Source organism: Rhinolophus ferrumequinum, chromosome 5 (assembly GCF_004115265.2).
Source record: "Rhinolophus ferrumequinum isolate MPI-CBG mRhiFer1 chromosome 5, mRhiFer1_v1.p, whole genome shotgun sequence".
NCBI lineage: Eukaryota > Metazoa > Chordata > Mammalia > Chiroptera > Rhinolophidae > Rhinolophus > Rhinolophus ferrumequinum.
Genome location: NC_046288.1, coordinates 73,674,873 through 73,699,474, shown reverse-complemented (window position 1 = coordinate 73,699,474; position 24,602 = coordinate 73,674,873).

The following is a 24,602-nucleotide window of genomic DNA, read 5'->3' as shown; positions in this document are numbered from 1 at the left end:
ATAATAAAAAGCCATCTCTGACGATGGGAACAAGACCATTCATGAAGCTAACATGGAGGAAAAGCAACACCGCATCTATTTCAGAACCTCTCCACCAGCCACTCTGAGCCCTACATGACATGACTTTGTAGACGTCCTCTTAGTAAAACCATGCATTAAAGTCTACAACATCAAAGTGGTAGACTTTCTTGCTTTTTGACTCAGTTTTAAATGGATTCAGTTGCTATTTTTAGGTGATGCAATACTCTCACACCTACATATTTTGCTTTATGGCTCTTTCAAATGCTGTCCTATCATCAAGTAGCCAATCCATTATGCCAGTAATTGCTGTGATTATTAAACAAACATAACTGAGACGTGCTCATTTAGTTTGCCCTTTCAAGTATCGGTATATGGAAAGGAAACAAAATAAGACAGTACATGATATGTTGCAATGCAATCTATTACCTGAGTCAGAGAAAATAAGACATGTATCAGATACTCCTATGTGACAGCGCTCTGAACAGCACATTTGCATCTCACTGGGACAACTTTCTCAGCTGTGGATCAATAGTCAAATCACTTTATCTGGGCCTCATCTTTCGTAGTTCCCACTATGTTGAACTTTATGATCCCTTAAACTCTATGGTTTATGAAAGAAGTTAGAAATTGGAAGCCCATTGATTCATTTCAGATATATTTTTATGTGCTTTTTGTTGTTGTTGTTGTTGTTGTTGGGCCAAAATACTGAAAATTGATTGCAACCATTAAACACTTGAGAAATTTCTCTTGACCATATGGATTTCCAGTTTCTCATGGGGAAAAAAAAAAATAAAAACATCCAGCAACATTCGGCTCATATTTCTTCTATGCGACTCCTTCAGATGGGATCCGCTATTCTCCCGATCACCGTGGTTCCCACAGCTCCATATCGACCCATGTTCTATGTTACCTGTCTTTCCTCTACTGTCGTTTGATTTTACAATCCCAACTGTCAAGTCTTTATATGTTCAGTTCCTTCTGCATGCAATAACACATCTTTAGATAGTCATCTAATAATCCTACTTTGTTTTCACCTTAGGAGATATCAGTACCCAGAATTATATTTTTGTGTGTTTGTTCATATTTTTGGTGTTTGTCCTCCTACTAGAATAAAAGCTTTTAGAGGGAAGGGACATTGTGTTGTATCTGCAGCACATAAAATAATGTTTGATACACGATAAGTATCAAATAACTATCCATTGATTTGTTATAAATGGATATTTATCCCTATAAATGGGGATATAAACCCCTATTCTTTTGGAATTTATATTTTGTTTCTGTCTGCCAGGCAAAGGGCTTTCAGAAACCACTTTATTATGGGAAACTCAAAATATAACCCATCACTGTGAATATATTTAAAAATAAATGGAATTGCCTTTCTCTCAATTATTAAAGAAAGACATGATCATTGAGAACAATTAGAAAATATAAAAACCACTCATAATCTCATTCAACTGAGATGGCTATGTCAAAACATTGATGACTTTCCATCCCAGTAGTTTTTTCAGGAATTCCATGTTTATGCTACATGCTTATACTTTTTTTCATACTCTTGAAGAAAACCAGTCTCTTCCACTCCTACAGCAACTCATACGAATACAATAAGAAATCTCCTCAAACCTCCATCTTCTCAGAGGAATATTGGGGGAGAGCAGCTCTTGCCATTCCTAGGCACACAATTGAGCCTCCCATGGGAGGAGGAAAGATGCATCTGGTTGCTGAGAAAATGACAGCCTGATACTTATCCTTTCATGTTTCTCATGGAGCAGGATTCATTTACTGGAAGGTCATTGTTGAGACATGAGCCTTTGCCCTTGACTCTCAGACTCAACAGAGTCCTACGCAGCAGAGCCCAACACTGTGGTCTAAGTAAGAAGCTGCTCTATGCACTCATCCATCCACTCATGAGTCTCAAAATCTAGAGTTGTAGGAGGCGACAAGAGGCCCTCACTTAAATTAACTTCGCCAATTCCACTCTGTCAACAACACAGAAATATTGTACTTTAACCTCTCACGGGACTATTATGTCTGTTTTTCATAGGTTCAGAATATGAAAGAAAGAGTGGGGAGTGTTTGCACTCACTGCAAATCCTACCAATACCAAATATTCAGTTCTGCAACTGATTTTCCTGTTGAAATGTGTTTTATTTTTTGGATATAGCCCTCACATTTGAGATATTTCACTTCATGACAGGTTGGTCACTGCAGCAGTGAATAATACTCCCTCGTTTAGCAGCAGGTGGTAGATTCCTGCTTTCTGAGAAATGTTACGTGTAAGTGTCTGGGTAGCTCAGAACATATGGTAATACTGGGTAGAAAAAGGATGTGTTGTTCCTTGCTTGCTCCTCATCTCATCCAAACAGCCAAACCATTGTTATCCATTTGAAGATTAATAGTCTCTCACAAATTGTTTCAACACAACTCCAATGGTTATGAAGTCCTTTTTATTGGTTGTTTTATTCCAATTTTTTAACATCCCTGTAATTGTAATTGTACTACTGTTACATTTATTTTTAGTTCTGTTCAAGGATTTGTTTGCAATTTAGACCTGTAGCACAAACATTACTGATATATTGATAGTATTGATTCAGCTCTTCCTCTCACACCAAGTGGCTTAAATTCAAATAATCTGAGGATGAGAAACATGACTTAATTTTGCATAGTCTCAGAATGCCTCATAAAAGACAGTGGGTGGCTTCTTCCTGGCCATTATGGGAAACAAATGATTAGAACAAAACTCAGAAACAAAACAGGTCCTTCCTGATCTAGGTTAAGTTCTCTTGGTTTGCTCCCACGGCACTCTGCCTTTTTCCAATGCCATTCCTCATTATTAATTATTATAATCACATGTTGATTAACTTATTCCTTACTGGACCATACATTTTGGAAGGTGGGGAACTTAACTGTTTTGTTTAAGCCTCAATACCCAGTGATATAGGGCTATATGTTTTAAAAATGTTTTTTTTAAAATATCTGTGGAATAAATGAAAGAATGGCAGGTGGAAGTAAAACACTAGGAAATGTGGACTTTACCGCAGAAATCACATGCATCAAGCTTCAGACACTGGCAGGACAAGACTGGAAAGATTGGCATGGTATCTTCTCTGAGCTCCATTATACTCATCGATCCTTCACCCCATCCCCAACACCAATGACTGGGGATGAGAAAAGGGACACTCTGGGTTAGGACAGATGCTACTTGCAGTTAGGAATAGAAAGGGAAGTCATTTTTTTTTTTAAAAGAAAAAGACCAAACATATTAAATGAATAAACACATCCAAAAGCATTTTTTGAGAAAATCAAGACAATCTAATAAATAATAAAAATACAATCTAATGTAATCTAATAAAAGAAAAGGCAAATGCAGAAAACTAGGGAAGAGAAAAGAACCAAGCCACTGATACAGGGACTTTTTAAAAAATGGTTAAGTATATAAACAATACCTTGTGCTAATGAACTTAAGTATGCAAAAAATAAATAAATAAATAAATGTGTTTGCCAGAGGGAGCAGGAGTATGGGTGGAGCAGAAGTTGTTAAGGCCAATTAGACTCCTGAAGCATGAAAGCTTAATATATTAATAATCATGGAATACATTCAGGAAGTTTGTTGGAGATTTTCCTCCAAAAGCATATGCAAGTTCACGAGATGACGTCTTCTGAATATTCAAGGAACAATATTTCAATGCTATATAAATTATTTCAGAGCATGAATGCAGTGGAAAAGATTTCATATTGATTTCTGTAAAGACAGCACAAGGCTGATATGAAAACCTGGCATAAAAAGATCAATATCATTTATGAATACGTACAACAAAATTATAAACAAAATACTAGCAAGTGAAAATTTTTAATATGTACTCAAAAAGAGTGTATCTAAGGGATTTGAATGAAATTAGGGGCAAAACATGTCATTAAATGCCAAAAAGGTATTTTTAAAATTCATCATTTGGCTTTGATTTTAAAAATTAAAATTCTTTGTCAACAATTTTCAAAAGCTTGTTTTTTACTGTGATGAAAAGCACTTACCCAAATGCTGAATCACTAAAGAAATTGGCATTAGGTTGGGAATACATATTATATAATACGAACAAATAATGAGCATTCATTATATTTAATATTATTTAACATAAGTCCGGAAGTTTTTATACTGCAGTAAGATGTAATATAAAACAAAAGACTTCTAATATTGAAAAGGAGGAAATATAATTGTTTTCAGATAGTATGAATTGTCTACTTGGAAAACCTAAATAGTTGACTTAAGTATTATAGAACTTTCACTAGAAATAAATGTACATGACATGATCAGATCAAAATAAATATATAAAATCCAATGTCTCCACTCCATAAAAATGGCTAAATTCACGTCTAACCATACCAAATGTTGACAAAAATGTAGAGCAATTCAAATTCTTATGAATTTCTGATGGAATGTAAAATGGCACAATCACTTTGGAAACAATTTGGCGGATCCTTAAAAGCCAGACTTACATTACCAAACAATTTGTACACTCCAATCCTTGGTATTTAGCCAAGAAACTATGACACTCTGTATCCATACCAACATTTGTACATGAATGTTCATAGCAGCATTAGTCACCGTCATTCATCAAATTAGAAACAACAAGAACTCTATCACCAAGTGAATGAGTAAAGAAAATGGTATACCTCTATCATGGAATACTACTCAGCCATAAACAGGAATACAACATGGATGAATCTCAAAATCACTAAGCTGAGGAAAATGAGCCAGACACAAAAGAGGAAATATTGAATGATTCCACTTACATAAAAATCTAGAAATTCAAATTAATATACAGTAAAAGAAAGCAGATTAGTGGTTGTCTGAGGTATGTGTGGGGAGTGGGATGGATTGCAAAGGGGCAGGAGGGATTTTGAGGGGGGTGATGGAAATGCTTGGTGTCTTAATTTTGGTAGTAGTTTCATGAGTATATAGATCCATCAAAACTCATCAAACTGTACACCTTAAGTGGATATGTATGGGTTTTGTACATAATTTGTTCATCAGTGAAGTTCTGGACATAGATATCAGACCTCAAGAGACATTAATTGTAGTATATCCCAAAATAAATTATCCAAACTCCTTTCACTCCCCTCTTCAAAATATTTTATTGGCTTCTTGCCTATAGACTGTATGTTTCATTACAGTAATTAATTAACAAACTGTAAGGTGTGAAGATACGGATATTTATGCAACAGCAGTATAAAAAACCTTATTATATATCCTCCACTTCTCTCTAGGAGAGACAGAGAGAGTGGTATATTAACTACAAAGCAAAAGATTATTGCAGACTCGCTTCAGTTAGAGATATTAAAGCATTCTTCATAAATCTTCCAAGTGTATATAATCCATACCTCTTCCCAAATGTAAGTGTGAGTTTTAAGGATCACTGAAAACTGGTTGAGTTACTTAAGGAGCCCACTAACAAAAATACATGAGAATTAAATTCATATTGTAAGTATTTCCATTACTGCCTGCCTTTTTAAAAGAGGAAACAGATACAGCATCAAAGCTTCCACTTAACTAGTAGATAAAAAAGAACAGATGACTCGATTCGGATATATCTAAGTATCTGCTTTTCACCTTAGTCACCTATCTTTTTGAGCCTTTGGTTATTTTTAGAACTACCTTCCAACAGTGGCCAAATGAGTTCAAAGCACTGAGAACTCAGCTGAGAGCTATACAACTGCAGTTACTCAAGTATTTTAGACTAAAAAAGAATTTTAAGATTTGACAAATGATCCAGATAATTAAACAAAAAGTACATACTGGCCTACACTGTCTACTAAACCATATCTACCAAAATGTTTGGGTACTCACAAACATTTGCTACTCTACGTATATTTGATACCCAGAGAGGCTACTTAAAAAGAAATACTTTTTTGAAAGTTATTGAATCAGTTGCTTTCATTCTGTCAATATGGCATCTTGTTAGATGAGAATGTTTATAAGATGATACCAAAAAAAATTAAAATTAAAAATATAAAATAAACCAATGTGTGCTAGATGCCAAAGCTTCCGCTTGAAAGGAAGAAAATGTTTCCCTAGAACCTGAGAAATAAAGTTGACTTATTTGATGTTTCCTCTCATTAAAATATTTTGTGTTGACACATATTTGAGTTTGGAATTAATATTTTTGAATTAAAAAAAGAAAACAGCTATTCAAGTAGACTACTTTACCAAAGCCCAATGAAGCCAGTGTATCTATGAATTTGTGTGAGTGGTTCTTTCTACCTAAAATAGCACATGTTGATGACAGATGTAATGTTATCTGTCATAGGCTCCAATGAGACTGCAACTGGTTTGGCAACTAATTGAGAAATAGACAAATGAACAGATAATAAGATTGAGATTGGAATTATGAATTACCACCTTTATCAGAGCCCATTTATATTGAAAAATATCAAGGCATTGAGAGACATTTGCATTAGATTGCTAACAGTAATACAGTAGAGGCAAAGCTACTCACCCTTCCCTAGCAGAACTAGAAAACTCAACTTCATTCACAAGGGTAGGACTTTTAATCCTAAAATTGCCACGTGGGAGAGTAGATGAGGAAGGCTGCATTTTCTCTGCCAGCAGACATTTCCCAAAACAGAAGGAAGATGACTCAACTATGGTTAATATTTTCTTCCTAACTCACCAGTCATAAGGGTCCCTGTCCTGCCTGGGGGAAGACTGGGAGAGATGGGGCAGGAAGCTAGAAGGGCTAATTTAATAGGGGTCCATCCAAATGCAAACCTGACATGTCGGGGGAAGTTCTACCCTCTTCCCACAAAGGGCAACATTCATATCTTACATTTTTTTCTTTTTAAGATTTTTATTAAAATATAGCTAACATACAATATTATATTAGTTCCGGATGTACACAATAGTTATTCAACACTTACATACCTAAAAAAATAATCACCATAAGTCCAGCAACCATATGTGATACCATGTTATCACAATATTATTGACTATATTCCCTATGCTGTCTATTACATTCCCACGATCTATTTGTGTTATACCTGGAAATTTGAATGTCTTATTCTCTTTCACCTTTTTCCTCCCTTTTAAAATTTTTCAATTACAGTTGACATTCAATATCATCTTATATTAATTTCAGGTGTACAGCATAGTGGTTAGACATTTATATAATTTAAGAAGTGATCCACCTGACTAGTTTAGTACGCACCTAGCACTATACATAATTATTACCATATTATTGACTACATTTTGTATGCTTACTTTACATCCCCATGACTATTTTGTAACTAACAATGTGTACTTCGTAATGCCTTCACTTTTTTCACCCTGTCCCCCAAACACCCTCCCATCTGGCATCCATCAAAATGCTCTCTGTATCTATGATTTTGTTTCTGTTTTGTTTATTTTGTTTTTTAGGTATCACATATAAGGGAAATCACATTGCATCTGTCTTTCTCTGACACATCCACTAAGCACAATACCCTCTAGGTCCATCTATGCAACTGTAGATGGAGAGAACTCATTCCCTTCCATGGCCCAGCAATATTCCATTGTATATATGTACCACCTACTCTTTATCCATTCATCCATCAATGGACATCCAGGCTGCCTCCACATCTCGGCCATTGTAAACAATGCTGCAATGAACATATGGATGAGGCACTTCCCCTCTAAGTAGTGTTTTGAGATTCTTCACATAATTACCCAGAAGTGGGAGTACTGCATCCTTCTTTGTCACTTGTTATAGCCTTTGTTTTAAAGTCTATTTTGTCTGGTATAAGTATTGCTACCCTAGATTTTTGTTTGCTTCTATTTTCAGAAAATATGTTTTCCCATCCCTTTACTTTCAGTCTGTGTGTGTTTTTTGATCTGAAGTGAGTGTCTTGTAGGCAGCATATGTAAGTGTCTTGTTTTCTTATACATTTAGCCACCTTAAGTTTTTTATTAGAGCATTTAATCCATAAAAAGTAATTGTTGATAGATATGTAGTTATTGACATTTTATTATCCATATATTTATAGTTTTTCTATTTAATTTTTTCCATCATCTTAAGGAAGTGTCTCTAAGATTCCTTGTAATACTGGTTTGGTGGCGAGGAACTTCTTTAGCTTTTTCTTGTCTGGGAACAGTTTATCTGTCCTTCGATTTTAAATGATAGCCTTGCTCGGTAGAGTAATCTTCGTTATAAGTCCCTGCTTTTCATCACATTGAATATTTCCTTCCAATCCCTTTTGGCCTGCAACATTTCTGTTGAGAAATGAGCTGACAGCCTTATGGGAGCTCCCTTGTAAGTAACTAACTGCTTTTCTCTTGCTGCTTTTAAGATTCTTTCTTTGTCCTTATCGTTCGGCATTTTAATTATGATGTACCTTGGTGTGGACCTCTTTGGGCTCATCTTGTTTGGGACTCTCTGCACTTTCTGGACTTAAGTATCCATTTTCTTCACCAGGTCAGGGAAGTTTTTAATCATTATTTCTTCAACTAGGTTTTCAATTCCTTGTTCTCTCTCTTCTCCTTCTGGTACCCCTATGATGTGAATATTGGTACACTTGATATTGTCCCAGAGGCCCCTTAAACTGTCTCTCTTTTTTTTTTTTCATTCTTTTTGATGGTCTGATTGGGTGTTTTCTACTACCTTATCTTCTAAATTGCTGATTTGATCCTCTGCTTCGTTTAATCTACTGTTGATTCCCTGTAATGTATTCTTCATTTCAGTTATTGTAGTCTTTATTTCTGACTCGTTCTTTTTTGTTTTCTATTTCTTTAGATTTTTTTTCCATATCTCTAGTACCAAAAGCAGTGCCCGGCTCAAGAAATATTTGTTAATAAAAGTTAACTGTGAGGGTGATGCCCTCTAAAGAGAGAGGCCAGTGTTTAGAGTCAGGCTTGAATTCTGCTTCTGATCTTCTCTAACTATACAGCCTTAGGCAAGTAATTGAACCTCTTTGATTTCATGAACTGTAAAATTCAGATGATAAACACCTACCACCCAGGAGTCTCATGAAATTTAAATGTCTGTCAAGAGTTTATCCCAATGTTGGTGGTAGCAGAGAGGCACTCAATACTCTGAATTCCCTTCCTCTTCTTTTCCTCTAATAAAATCTGCTCTCAGGGAAAAAAAATAATTCCGGCACAAGCCATCTTTTATGTGCTCATCAATGAGTTTTCCTCTCCTGGGGCCATTTTTCTGTCTATGCCCTTTCCCTCAGTGTAATAAAAGGCTAATTCAGTCAATTGTGGTTGAAGAGCCAAATGAGTGGGATTTAGGAGGAGGGCAGCATTTTGGAAATCAGGGTCCCTCTGGATTATTCTGTCATCACTATTTTCAGGGCCCCCTCCACCCCTCAACCATGCCTAATCCATCTTTTTTTTTTTTTTTTTCCCTGAAGGACTGTCACAGGGACATATGTCTCTTACATGGCAAGACAGATATGAAGGATAGTAAGGAATAAGAAAAGAAATGAGAAAGATCTATGCCCTGATTGCCTTGCCTCTAAAAACAAATGAAATGGGAATCAGGATCTGTGACTTGGCACTTCAGTGTGTAGAGAATTGAAACTTACCATGCTTGCTTTTAATTATTCCTTAATGGCACACAGTATTACAAGACATTAAATCACTTCAGAGGAGTGCAGATGGAATTATTTTATCTGAATAAAGTCACCTTTAGCTTTAAGTTGGCCATTAGGCAGAAGATGGTAGAAGATGCTGCAGTTATTTGTTTTGTCAAAAACACTCTGGAAAATATGCGCAAGGAGTTAGACCCCACCCACAGCCAGATATCATCAGAAAAATAAATGATTAAATATAGGTGACAGGTTGCCTAAAGTACACGTTATATTTCAAGTTCATTGGAAGGAAATTGTGGGGAGAGATATTGGAGAGGCAAGAGGGACTTCGAGACCTAAGTGGAAGCAGCTTTGTATAGTGAAAAGAACACAGCCTTTGAGGACAGGCAAGGCTGGATTTGAATCCCAAGTCTATTTCCTTGCTGAGGGATCTTGGGAAAACACGCTCCATTAACTGGAACTAATAGCACTGACATAGTTTATGGCTTCTATGGGGACTGAATGAGCTACTTCCTGGGAGGCAGTGCAGCAGAGGGGTAAAATAACCAGGCTTCTGAGCTACCGTGTTTCCCTGAAAATAAGACCTAGCCAGACCATCAGCTCTAATGCATCTTTTGGAGCAAAAATCAATATAAGACCCGGTATTATATATTATATTATATGATATTATATTATATTATATTATATTATATTATATCATATCATATTATATTATACCCAGTATTATAGTATAGTATAGTATAGTATAGTATAGCATAGTATAGTATACCCAGTCTTGTATTATAGTAAAATAAGACCGGGTCTTATATTGATTTTTGCTCCAAACGACGCATTAGAGCTTGTGGTCTAGCTAGGTCTTATTTTCAGAGAAACACGGTAGACAGCCTGGTTTTGAATTGTGCTTTGCAGGACCACTAGCAGTGTAACCTCATTTACTGTGTCCCTTAGTTTCCTCATTTATAAATAAGACTATTTATACTACTTACTCTATGGAGCAGTTATGAGAATTAAATTAGCTAACACATATATAAGTGTGTGACACTTAAGGACTTAATAGTTATTAATGGCTACGTAAAATGTCTGCCACTGGGAGCTTGGATTTCATCTTCTATTCCCTGTAATCTTATTCCCGCAGCAAAGGTTTTTCAGGAGTATACATGATTTGAGAAACTAAATGAACTCAGCCTCCAAACCCATGTCCCTAACAGTCATTAATAATTATCTTGGTTGAAGGCATTGGCTCTACCTATTACAATAGAAACCACATTCTCTAGAAAGATTACATTATTATATTGTTCTCACATTATATTGAGACATTATCAACTTCTGGCAGATTAATTCCATCAATAGAGTTCCAACTCCTTGAAAAGTCTTAGAATTGAGATAAGACAGATATGTATTGAGGAGATAATAGGATAGGACAAGATACATGGACTAATTTAGGAGAAATACAGCCTGGACTTGACAAGAAAGAGGAGGACGTCATACACCATCACGGGGGATTGAGGAGGTGTCAAATACATGTGGGATGTGGGACATAAATTAAAATCACACCTTTCTCCTGTGTGCCTGGTTTGTCATGCCCACCCCACATCTATAGGAGCTTAGGTTATATTGGAAAGGTTTAAATTCTACCTATATATAAATCATCTGACACATTTCATCCATAACATGTTTCTATAATCTTCTATGAGAGGTCTTGCAAGAGAGTATAACCAAAAATGAAATGAGAGGAAGGGAATATTAAAATTCTCTAAAGACAAAAACTAATACAAGAGAGTTCTCTGAATGATAATGTAATCCTATCTGATAATGAAGTTTAGGGTAGTTGTTTTGCATGGGGTCTCCTGGAATTAGGAATCAGTTGTTTCAGAATGATGGCTAATCCTCCAGTTAATCATATTTAGGGTTTAGGGAATGCCTCCACCACCAGCTCTTGAGCAGTGTGTGCTCTTTCTTGAGGAAGGCCATTATCCATACCCCGCATCCTGTTTAGAGAGAGTGTGTGCATTTCTGTAGCATTTCTAAAAGGGGAACAGAGTGGACCAATCATTGCATTCCTTATGAATGAATAGATGTGTGCATCTATATTTTCCTATACACTTGTATACACCATTCTCATTTTATTTTCAGGGAGAACCTGAGATATGTTTTATTTTTATCCCCATCTTACATAGAAGCAAATAGAGATTCAGAAATAATTAGGCCAAGGTCACACGGCTACTAAAAATAACTAATGCTTATTGAAAATTTATTAGATGCCAGACACTCTTCCAAGCAATTTACATGTACTAATTATTTTTGCCCAGTAAGACAGTATTATTTCTATTTTATGGTAGAGAAAATTAAGGCAAAACGAAATTAAACTTGTTCAAGTTCACATAGGTAGTAAATGCTAGGTATGACAATTACGTTCATGAACTTGGCACCACGCGCTTGCCTTGGCAGCACTGTACAAACAGCCCAGTAAAGTTCATAACTTTGGTATATCAGTGTCTTACAGCTGTGTTCATGTCGATGTGTGGCAGTGTCTTGCTGAGTGTCATTCATTATTGTTGTTGAACATTTTTGTGTGGCATTTCAAGAATGTCTGAGCTTGAGTCAGAGCAATGAACAAACATTAAATTTCTTGTTAAACTTGGCAAGAGTGGAAATGAAATAAGGGACATATTAGTCCAAGTTTAAGGGGATAATGCCATGAAGAAAATGGCAGTGTACAAATGGATTAAACGTTTTTTCTGAGGTGAGAGAACACGTCACTGATGAAGAGAGGCCAAGGCAGCCAGCAATGAGCAGAACTGACTGAAACATTGCTAAAATCTTTTGAATTGTGCGTCAAAATCGTCAACTGACTGTAAGTAGCATAGCAGACCAAGTAAACATCAATAGAGAAACAGTTTGGAAACTTTTAACTGAAAATCGTGGCATGAGAAAGGTGTGAGCAAAAATGGTCCTGAAGGAGCTCTTGCATCACAACAATGCACCAGCTCACACAGCACTGTCTGTGAGGGAGTTTTTAGCCAATAAGCAAATAACTGTATTGAGACACCTCCCTACTTACCTGATCTGGCCCCCAATGACTTCTTTCTTTACCAGAAGATGAAGGAAACATTGAAAGGAAGACATTTTGATGACATTCAGGACATTAAGCATAATACAATGACAGCTCTGATGGCCATCCCAGAAAAAGAGTTCCAAAATTGCTTTGGAGGATGGACTAGGTGCTGGCATCAGTCCGTAGCTTCTCAAGGGGAGTACTTCAAAGGTGACCATAGTGATATTCAGTAATGAGGCATGTAGCACTTTTCTAGAATGAGTCCGTTAACATATCTGTCAGACCTTCATATATGCGTGTAATAGAAAGAGCACAATTTCTTCTGAAAGGAAAACAATAGGGGGTTATGACAAATATCAAAGGGATGTTAGTTACTTTGAACTTCATCTTGAAAAGTAAATACATGTTTAATATGTGAATAGGAAGGTGAGGCAACAACATGAGTAATTCACAGAGGAAATATCATGTTACTCTACCTTGGTAGAACTCACTTTTTTGCAATTCCAGCTCATCCCCGAGTGCGGCCAATTAAGTTTGTGAACTCGTCCTAGAAAACCCACTACACACCTCATTGCTGAATATCACTATGGTCACCTTCAAAGTACTCCCCTTGGGAAGCTATGCACTGATGCCAGCACCTAGTCCACCCTTCAAAGCAATGTTGGAACTCTTTTTCTGGAATGGCCATCAGAGCTGTCATCATATTACCCTTGATGTCCTGAATGTCATCAAAATGTCTTCCTTTCAATATTTCCTTTATCTCCAGATAAAGAAAGAAGTCATTGAGGGCCAGGTCAGGTGAGTAAGGAGGGTGTTCCTATGCAGTTATTTGTGTACTGGCTAAAAACTACCTCACAGACAGTGCCCTGTGAGCTGATGCATTGTCATGATGCAAGAGCCATGAATTGTTGGCGAAAAGTTCAGGTTATCTAACTTTTTCACGTAGCCTTTTCAGCACTTCCAAATAGTAAACTTGGCTAACTGTTAGCCCAGTTAGTACAAATTCATAACGAATACTCCCTCTGATATCAAAAAGTTAGCAACATCGATGCAACAAGTTTGGCAACTTAATTGTCAGATCGTGTAGTATGAACCTCACATATATTGTGAACTCTACGTATGCAGACCAGTCTTGGCACTAACTATTTATTACACTTCTTTGTTTGTTTAACTACCTCTGAGTCTCAACAACATATTCCAAGAGGAAAGTTACATTTCTCATGCATCTTTGCATCTCCACAATCTAGAAGAATGATAATTGTAAATGAGCAACTTACTGTTGAATCAATCTATCTATCAATACGCTTCTAGGGGAAAATGCATCACCACTACCTCACTGTGGTCTACCTTACTGTCAAACTACAATAATGATACATGGATCCTCTGGCTCTAGAGAACTAATCTGATAGTTGTGGTGTTTGAAAAACAAAAATCATCACTTTATTTTTTAGCAATACACATTATGATTCTTCTTGCTTTCTTGCAAAACATAACGTATTTATAATTATCATAATTGATTCTCAATCAGAGAAGAACACTGAGTCATCTTGGGGCAGAATATGGGATACGGAACATCTCAATAACCATAGTACAAATAATTAGAAAGACAGCAGAGAATAAATCCAAGAGCTTTCAGTCTGAAGCCAACCACACCTGGTTTAGATTCTGGCCTCACCATGTACTAGCCATCTAATATTGGGCAAGTAATTTTATTACCATCAGCCTCAGTTTCCCACATTTTTAAAGTGGGTATCTAAATAGTACTTACTCCTTTGGATTGAGAAGACAATTTAATAAGATAATGCCTATAAAGTATCTACCTGCTCAGTTTCTGACCTATAACAAATACTCAAATAATATTAGCTAATATTAGTTTAATTGACCTATCTATTGTGTGATCCTATGTTATCTGTTTGATCCTATGTTATCTGTTTGATACATCTAATTGATCCTATGTTATCTGTTTATGCCTCTGTAAAAATTTAACACCACCAAATAACACTGAAGATTAATTAAGAAAAGAGATCACTTGAAAAACGAGAAATCCTCCAGATAGACATGCATTTTTTCCTACTACTACTGCTTGAACTGACAGATTTATTGTAATGCCACTTTCAGTGACACACAGGAGTAGATTACTTAGGAGTGGGTTAATGAGGAACTCACGTTGACTGGCACTCGGCACCAGCTGTGCATTTGGTTTCAAATAAAGCTGAGGTAATTTAGCACCAACACAATCATTTGAAAAATTATGTTGAACAATCAATCAACTCAGTAAGAAAAAAATTAAGCAGATAATTAGTAGTTAGATAAAAACACTCAAAGTGTTGAGTTCTCTTTCCATTTATTTAACTGTATATGTTGGAGTCCTAGGCAAACTGCCCATGGTTAATGCATTTAATGCAACGACTGTGGAAGAAACTGTTGACCGTACCAGTGTTCCTATACAAGATTAGACCCAACTAAAATATATCTTAAAGCATAAGAGGGAATGTATGATTAAGATGGAAGAAAATGGACTGCACTGTGGTTTAGTGTGTATCAGCAAAGAGGTGGTGTAGCATGTGATAAAAGGTGAAGATATTGGGGCCAGAATTCCTGGTTTGCAATTCCAGCTCATCCCCGAGTGCAGCCAATTAAGTTTGTGAACTCGTCCTAGAAAACCCACTACACACCTCATTGCTGAATATCACTATGGTCACCTTCAAAGTACTCCCCTTGGGAAGCTATGCACTGACGCCAGCACCTAGTCCACCCTTCAAAGCAATGTTGGAACTCTTTTTCTGGAATGGCCATCAGAGCTGTCATCATATTTCCCTTGATGTTATGAATGTCATCAAAATGTCTTCCTTTCAATATTTCCTTTATCTCCAGGTAAAGAAAGAAGTCATTGAGGGCCAGATCAGGTGAGTAAGGAGGGTGTTCCTATGCAGTTATTTGTGTACTGGCTAAAACTACCTCACAGACAGTTCCCTGTGAGCTGATGCATTGTCGTGATGCAAGACCCATGAATTATTGGTGAAAAGTTCAGGTCATCTAATTTTTTCATGCAGCCTTTTCAGCACTTCCAAATAGTAAACTTGGTTAACTGTTAGTCCAGTTGGTACAAATTCATACGAATACTCCCTCTGATATCAAAAAGTTAGCAACATCGATGCAACAAGTTTGGCAACTTAATTGTCAGATCGTGTAGTATGAACCTCACATATATTGTGAACTCTACGTATGCAGACCAGTCTTGGCACTAACTATTTATTACACTTCTTTGTTTGTTTAACTACCTCTGAGTCTCAACAACATATTCCAAGAGGAAAGTTACATTTCTCATGCATCTTTGCATCTCCACAATCTAGAAGAATGATAATTGTAAATGAGCAACTTACTGTTGAATCAATCTAACTATCAATACACTTCTAGGGGAAAATGCATCACCACTACCTCACTGTGGTCTACCTTACTGTCAAACTACAATAATGATACATGGATCCTCTGGCTCTAGAGAACTAATCTGATAGTTGTGGTGTTTGAAAAACAAAAATCATCACTTTATTTTTCTACTCTTCTTCTTGTCTTTTCTATTGAGTTTTAAAAACTCAGTTTGCTCTTATTTCATAAAGAACATGTTTATTATTGAGAATTTAGAAATATAAATAGACAAAGTAGACTGTATGTGAGCCATAATTCCAGCCACAGATAACTACCCTGAACATTTTTATGTGTGCATAGAACTTGGCTGTGCAAACATATTTGTGCCTTATTTAGCATGCATAACTTTCTGAAATCTGGCAACTTCGGTTCTGCATGTGAGTTAGATTTCATATGAGATTTGGAAGGTGGAAGAGAGTAAAGTGAGGTAGTAATGACACAAGAAGAGACTAGACAGGCTTTCAAATATAATGGCAAAAAGTACTTAATTCTTTTAAATCAGCAATGGTGGAGGTTCTAGTGCCTGGCCCATGAAAACATGGGTGAAGAGGTGAGGGCAGTGGTAGCCATGGAATGCCTGCTAGAACAGTCTGTAATACTGATGGACATTTCCATGACATATTTTTGGGTTTTTTTTTAATTCTGGGTATGAGAACTCTGCATTTTCTTTTTTATGTTCTCCATTGTCATCCTCCACAGAAAAATAATTCTGAAGGCTACCTATTATTTGTAATAGGATGACCTGTAAAAAAAAAAAAATCTATGTGATTGAACTACTAAGAGTGAAGTGTATTGTTTCTGAGTGGTTTATCAGCAGCAATGATTGCAGGTAACAGACACTCAGGAAATGGAACTCTCAGATTGGTACTGACTTAACTGAATTTGAAGACAGTGACTATCCATTGTCATTAGAGAATGCAACACCAGTCACTCATTGCACACAGTGGTGATTTAGTTACATGGAATTATCATCTGTAGTTCCCTGGACTGCAGTGTCTATTGAAGACCAGGCATTGGCAGGAGGGATGCTGAGAATCACCATCATGAAGCCTGAGAAATAGGCTGGTTACTTGTGACTACATAGGAGATCTTTAAAAATTAAATCACAAATTCATGGTTTTTCATTCTTGACTCAAGACACAGGCAGGGAATCAAGTTTTTATAACTTTCCTAACAGTATATTACCTCTTATCATTCCTGGGCTGATGGAGCTTATAATCAGACCAAAAGTTTCATCACGCGGATTACTGAAATACAATGTAGGATAAAATTCTTAGCCTTGCCAGGTCTTTTACATGCAAATTAGGGTACTGATTGGGAAAGAATGATACTGAAAACTGGAACAGTAACATATGCACTGACTTGGATAACTTTGTATATTGTAACCTCCAGATTCCACTGGACCATCTTTGCCAGGAGAAGCATCCCTTCTTCCTTTGATGGAGCTGATTCTTCTAATTAACTCTTGTCCCACATCAACCAACTCTCATTACCTCTTAGCCTAAAACTAGGGACAGATTCCAGCATTCCTGGGGTGGGGAGTAGAGGATTGCAAAGTCAAACCTAAGAGAAGGCTTGCACACTGAAAAACTGCAGTCTCAACAAAATGCCCAGAGGATTATGTAGGGCCAAATTCTAGGGAGGGTAGAGCAGGGAGTTTAGAAAAAGCTGAATTTATTGCCCTGGGTACTTTTGTCCAAAGTTATGGAATCAGGATACTGGGTAGAACAGTTAATGGTGGTTCTGGTTGTTTGCTTTGCTGGTTGGCTAAAATCTGTACGCATCTGTGGACGGCATTAAATGAAATCAATATATCAGAATTCCTTGTGATTATGTAAAAAAAAGAAATTATAGACAATGCCATTGAGTTGTGTAGTGAATCTCTCATCTGTGAGCCACATACCAACTCCCTATATCCCCCAAGAGTTCCAAGACATATTCCCTTTATCACAACATTGAGAAATATATCGATGAGCAGAGTACCATCTTTTTAAAAAGTAGATGTACTTTGCATAAAGGTAGGTGGCACTGCCATTTAATGGACTCCCTTATTACAATGAAAATGATGAGATCTCAGGGTGGCACTTAACCACAAGAGGCAAGATGAGACAGTTTACAATAATGTACAGCAGCGAGTGGATGGAAAGGATGATAGCTTGACATGCGGGATCTATGGATAATACAGTGCATATTATCAGCTGAATGGTATCCCCTAGGCTTATGCAACGAGATGGTCGCATTCCTGAGAACGGTATGTGCGGTAGCCCACTACAATTTCATTTCATCCATATGACATAAACGGAAAACTCTAGTGTAACAGAAGATTAATCCTCCTCATCTAATTTTCATATCTTAGTCAGTTCATAAACAGTGGTCTATGAAAGCATATCCTCTCCTAATTGAAAGAAAAAATCTTGTAATACACACTTTTCACGACTAAAAATGCAATAGTTAGTAGTCTTCTTTTAATTTTGGGAGCATCACACATTTCATGTGAAAGTACCACTCCCATTTACTGAATTACCTATATGGCTACCAGGCTCAAGAGGGGCCTGAGAACCCCAATTCAAGCAGCTCTGACATTTCACGTCTATAGTAAATCCAATGATGTCTAAAATGTCTGTTGCTGACAAGGGTTCTTTAGCGAGGCAAGCATGCTCTAAAAGCCTTAGAAAGAGAACTACAATGGGTGTGGGAGCAGATGCATGCTTCCTTTGGGCAGGTAACGATTCTCCTTTTGAAAAACTCATTCTAGGCTTGCTATTGGACTTCTGTAGAACTGAACACCTGACCCATGAAAGAGAAGTTAACCATGTAGCCTGAAAGAAATCATACTCAGGTGTTCCCTGCAGCATCCATGATCAAGTGGAACCTGTATATACAAGATCAAGTACGAGCAGATCCTCGGAGGCACAAGTAATTTGCAGAATTGGCTCTCACTACCAATGTGTCTACCCCTAATGTGCTAACATGTCTTCCTCAATCTACACGTACGCTGTCATGAATTTCCAATGACTAACTACGGAAAAACTTGGCTTACAGAAGATTCTGCATAATATGCTAAACTGAAAGTAGAATACTGTGACATCATAGCCTCATTTGGTTGAGGCCTGAAGGACAGTTATGTCAAAAATTTTCCCAGCTGCTAGAACCACAAGCACTACATCTCATGGTCCCCTGTGGATGAAAGGAGTGAAGGCCCAAGATGAGTCACAATTCACTGGTGATGGCTAAATGAAGTGGCTGGTAGCAAAACCTGAGGGAAAAAAGTGTTGAAGTTTGGAAATAAGATTTGTGAGAGAAATATATGGATAAACCACAGTTAGTGAGTTCGGAGCATTGAGAATTCATGGCCCTATAAATATTCACTACAGGGTCCCACTGTGGGGGGAAGAGAGTGGAGCAGACTCACATTGATAAGGTTAAAAATGATTGGCTCCTCCTCTACGGATGTCATTGCACCCTTTCCCTAGTCATGGCAATGATTGCTCAAAGTGTTTACGAAGTGACCAAGGTGGCAAGAATGGAAAATGTTCATGAGTAGAACATGAACTTTGTCTCACCACATCTGGCCTGCCCACTAAAGGAGCTAAGTCTCACTCTTGTCAATGGCAGTGACCATTTCTAAACTTGACATGGCATCACGTGATTAGCCTGGTACCTGGCAGTAGAGTGAGAGCACGGGAAGTGCACATTGGCTTTCCCCAAGTCACACTTCTGCTAGCAACAGCTCTGTTGGATTTACAAAGAAAAGGAAACTTTAAAGAATGATGCAAGACTGTGGAAGACTCATATTCATAATACATGAGCTCCAGCTCGGAAATGTCACCTTGAGAAGCTGAGGATACGAGTGTGCTATGAGCAAGCAATCAATACATCGCATTATTTCTCTCGTAGTCAAAACCAAGGGGTGAAAGTAGGTGTGGTATCTTATACTATGACACATCTTGACCTACTTACAAATAAAATTTAAAAAAATCATGGTCTCTACTATTCCAGGCTCTGCTTATTTATAGGTCTGTGTGCCCAAGAGGTACATCTCCCATTGCACTTAAAATTAAAACTGCCATATGGCCATTTTGGGATCCTTATGTTACTAGACAAACAGGGTTATTAACCATAATTACCAATGGAAAATTGCTGCTTTATAATGAGGACAAAAAGGAACATTGTAGGCCACTGAGGATCATTCTGAGTACCTTCTAGTGTTTTCAAGTCCAGTGTAAAATGTTAACATAAGAATAAAGCAACCCATGTAGGAAGGTCCATGAAAAGATCAAATACCTCAGGACAACAAGCTTTGTTCATCCTCCAGGTGAAAAATTCCAACCAGCCAAGGTATTTTTCAATAAAAATGAAATATGTAATGCATAGTACAGAAAGGGAACTATAAACACCAATGGCCTCATGACCAATTGAAGGACTGAGTTTCTTCTTGGCTCTGTATTTTGGGATTATGCTGTGGTGGTTAGATTTATTACTTGTTCCATAGGTTATAAAACATCGAGGCAGGACTGTGATTCAGCTAAGGTAATGGAAAAACAAAACAAAATGAAACAAAACACCACTCAGAGTTGGATGTCATAATTGACAAGACTTTTTACCACCCCTTTGGAGAACACAGGAGTCCTTTTTTTTTTTTTTTTTTTTTTTTTTTTTGGTAAAGAATGGTTCCCTATGTTAAATGTGAGCACACTATGCTACTACTGTTTGGGATTTTACACATGGAAAAGAATGTGTACAGTCAAAGTACACAAAGGGTTGAACTATGGTAGATAAATCAGATTCACTCATTCATCTCCTACTCCCATTCCCTAAAGGACTACACCCTATCTTGTACCATATCTTCTTGTTTTTCAGAAAGCAAGTAACTTATATTTCCCAGGTCTTTTGCAGGGAGCATTCTATTCAGCACACTGCACTGAACAAGTCTTGCAAGAAGAAAATGAGCAACATCACATAGCAGCTTCACATAGGGAAACCAGATCTTCCTGACGTTACAGTGGTGGAGACATCTGGTTCTCTGGGGTAGCTTTGATGGACGTTCTACCTGGCATCATAAGTGCCAAGTAGCAGATGGCAGTGGCACTGGGATTTCACCTAGAATACATCTAAATTGTGCTGGGTGATTCTTTCTGTTTTGTTCTGTGTGGCGTGCACACCAAATTCCCCTTCCTTCCCGAATATTTGGTATGCTACTAAATATGTTTTTAATAAATCCCAAGCCAAAGTCTTTCTATTGTTTGTATCAGGGATCCTAGTTTATATAAAGGAGCTCTTTTAAATATATGAAGTTTACATTTTTGCTTAATGATAAGTCGTAAAGACAATTATATAATTTTTTTTAAGCTGAGACGTCATTTTCATAAAGTAAAATGCACAAACCTTAGCTGAATGGTCCCAAGTGTTTTGATAAACACCTACAACTGTGTAAACAACATCCCTATACAGATATAGAATATTTCCATCATGCCAGGATACCTCATTTCTAATTTCTACTATAACAGGTCAGTGTTGTCTGTTCTGAAAAGTCTTATAAATAGAATTACACAACAAGTACAGATTTGTGTCTGGCTCCTATCATTTATCACAATGTTCTGGAGATCTGTCCATGTTATTTGTGTATTACTAGATCATTTAGTTTTATTGCTGAATTGTATGAATAAGGCAAAATTTACTGATCCACTCTCCTGTGGATACAGCATTTGAGATGTTTTCATTTCTTGGCTACTATGAACAAAGATGCTATAATTCTTTTTTGCACAAGTCTTTCTGTTGACATAAGTTTTCATTTCTCTCAGTTAAATACCTAGGAGTGGAATTGATGGGACTCAGAGTAGGTAAATGTTTAAGGTTAGAAGAACTTCCAAACTGTTCTCCAGGATGGTTGTACCACTTTGCAATTTCACCAACAACGTCTGAAAGTTCTGCTCGCTCCATATCCTCACTAACATTTGGTATTCTCGGTGGCTTTTTAATTTTAGCCATTCCAGAGGAAGTATAGTGGTATGATATTATAATTTTAATTTACATTTCCCTGATCATTAGTGTTGACCACATTTTCATGTGTTTATTGCCATTTGTGTTATCTTCCTTTATGAATAGTGTGTTTAAGTATTTTGTGTATTTTTAAGTTGGGTTGATCATGAGAGTCCTTTATTGTCTGGATATGTCCTTTGTCAGATATATACATATTGCAAATATATTCTCTCAGTGGCTATTTTATTTTCTTAACAGTGTGTTTTGATGAACGGAAGGCTTAAATTTTTATGAAGTTCAATTGATCATTCAGTATACACTCACTAATTTCTGGGCCCTGTCTAAAAATTTTTTGCCTACTCCAAGGTCACAAATATATTCTCCTGATTTTTTTCTAGATGCTTCATTGTTCTAGCTTTTATGTTTATGTATATATTTCATATTGAATTTTTGTGTAAGATGTGTGGTAGGAGTCAATGTTCATTTTCTTTCATGCAGATATCCAGTTGTTCCAGCACCATGTGGTGAACAGACTTTCCCATTAAATTATTTTAACGCCTTTGTAGTAAATCAAGTGACTATGTATGTGTGGGTCTATTATTTTCCATTGATCTTTCTGTCTACATTTATGCCTGAGCTACCCTTTTTAGATTATTATAACTTTATACTAAGTCTGGGAATTAGGTAGTGTGAGTCATCAAATTTCATTTTTTGTTTTGTTTTGTTTTTTTTCAAAATTGTCTTTGTTATTCTAGGTTTTTGCACGTCCATATAATTTCTTAGACTCATTTTGTCAATTTCTTACAAAAAGCATGCTAAGATTTGATTGAGGTGGCATGGAATTTATAGAACATTTGGGGGATAACGACATCTTAACATTAATGTTTCCCAGTCTAAATTTATCATATATCTCTCTCCTTATTTAGGTCTTCTTTGTCTGCTCAAAATTGTCTTGTACTTTCTGGTTTATAAGTCTTTCACATCTATCATTACATGTATTTATAAATATTTTATGTTTTCATATTGTTGAAGTGGTATTTTGAATTTTACTTCAAATTATTCATTGGTAATACATAGAAATATAACTGATTTGTGTATATTGTAAAATTACTAAATTGACTTACTGTTTTTTTGTGGTTTATTTGTAGATTCCTTGGGATTTTCTGCATGGAAAAATCATATCAGTTGAGGATAAAGAAAATGTTACTTTTCCCTTCCTTATTTGTATACCTTTAAGGTCATTTTCTCCCTCTCACTGATCAGTATAGAAGTACAGTGTTAAATAGAACTAGTGAGAGTAAGATACCCTTGCCTCCTTCCAGAAAATAGGACCAAGGGACCTAAGGTTCACCATTAAGCATCACGGCTTAGCGGAGATTTTTTTTTAAAGACATCCTTTATCAGACTGAGGAAGTGCCCCCTAATTCCTACTTGGCTGTCAGTTTACTATCATGAATGTGTGTTCAGCTTTTTCAAAAGCTTTCCTGCAACTATTACAATACTTACAGAATTTTTCTCCTTGTTTAGTTTGGTGAATTACATTAACTGATTTTGGGATGCTGAAACAATCTTACATTGTTGAAATAAACTCCACTTAGTCATGTTTTATTATGCTCTTTACATAGTACTGATTTCATCTGCTGATATTCTGTCCATCTATGTGCACAAGGTATATTGGTATCTCATGAACATCTGAGGTCGGACAATTAAGTTCACGAACTCATCCTAGAAAAAGTGCTATAACCCTCATTGCTAAATATCACTATGGTCACCTTCAAAGTACTCCCCTTCGGAAGATATGCACCAACACCAGCACCTAGACCACCCTTTAGAGCAATTTTGAAACTTTCTGGAATGGCCATCAGAGCTGTCATCATATTACCCTTGATGTCTTGAATGATATTAAAATGTCTTCCTTTCATTATTTCCTTTATCTTTGAGTAAAGATAGAAGTCACTGAGGGCCAGATCAGGTGAGTAGGGAGGGTGTCCCAATACAGTTATTTGTTTACTGGCTAAAAACTCACTCACAGACAGTGCCATGTGAGCTGGTGCATTGTGATGCAAGAGCCATGAATTGTTGGCAAAAAGTTCAGGTTGTCTAACTTTTGCACGCAGCCTTTAAGCACTTACAGATAGTAAACTTGGTTAACTGTTTGTCCAGTTGGTACAAATTCATCATGAATAATCTCTCTGATATCAAAAAAGTTAGCAATATTGTTGCAACAAGTTCGAGAACTTAATTGTCAGACCTCCTAGACACTCTTGTATGGTCTGGTCTGGCTGGTGATCTTTATTGTTTCCTGAAAGTGTCTGTGAAATGTTGATATTGTTTCCTCCTTACATGTTTGATTCAATTCACCAAAAAGCTATCTGGATGTGGTGTTTTTCTTTCTGGGAAGGTTTTTAATTATGAATTCAATTTACTTAACAGATACAGTGCTAATCAAATTTTCTATGTTTTTTTCTCCTGTGTCTGTTTTAAAAAAAATGTGTGTCCCTCAAGTAATTAGTTCATTTAATTTAAATAATCAAACTTACTGTCAGAGTTTATCTGTGTTGCT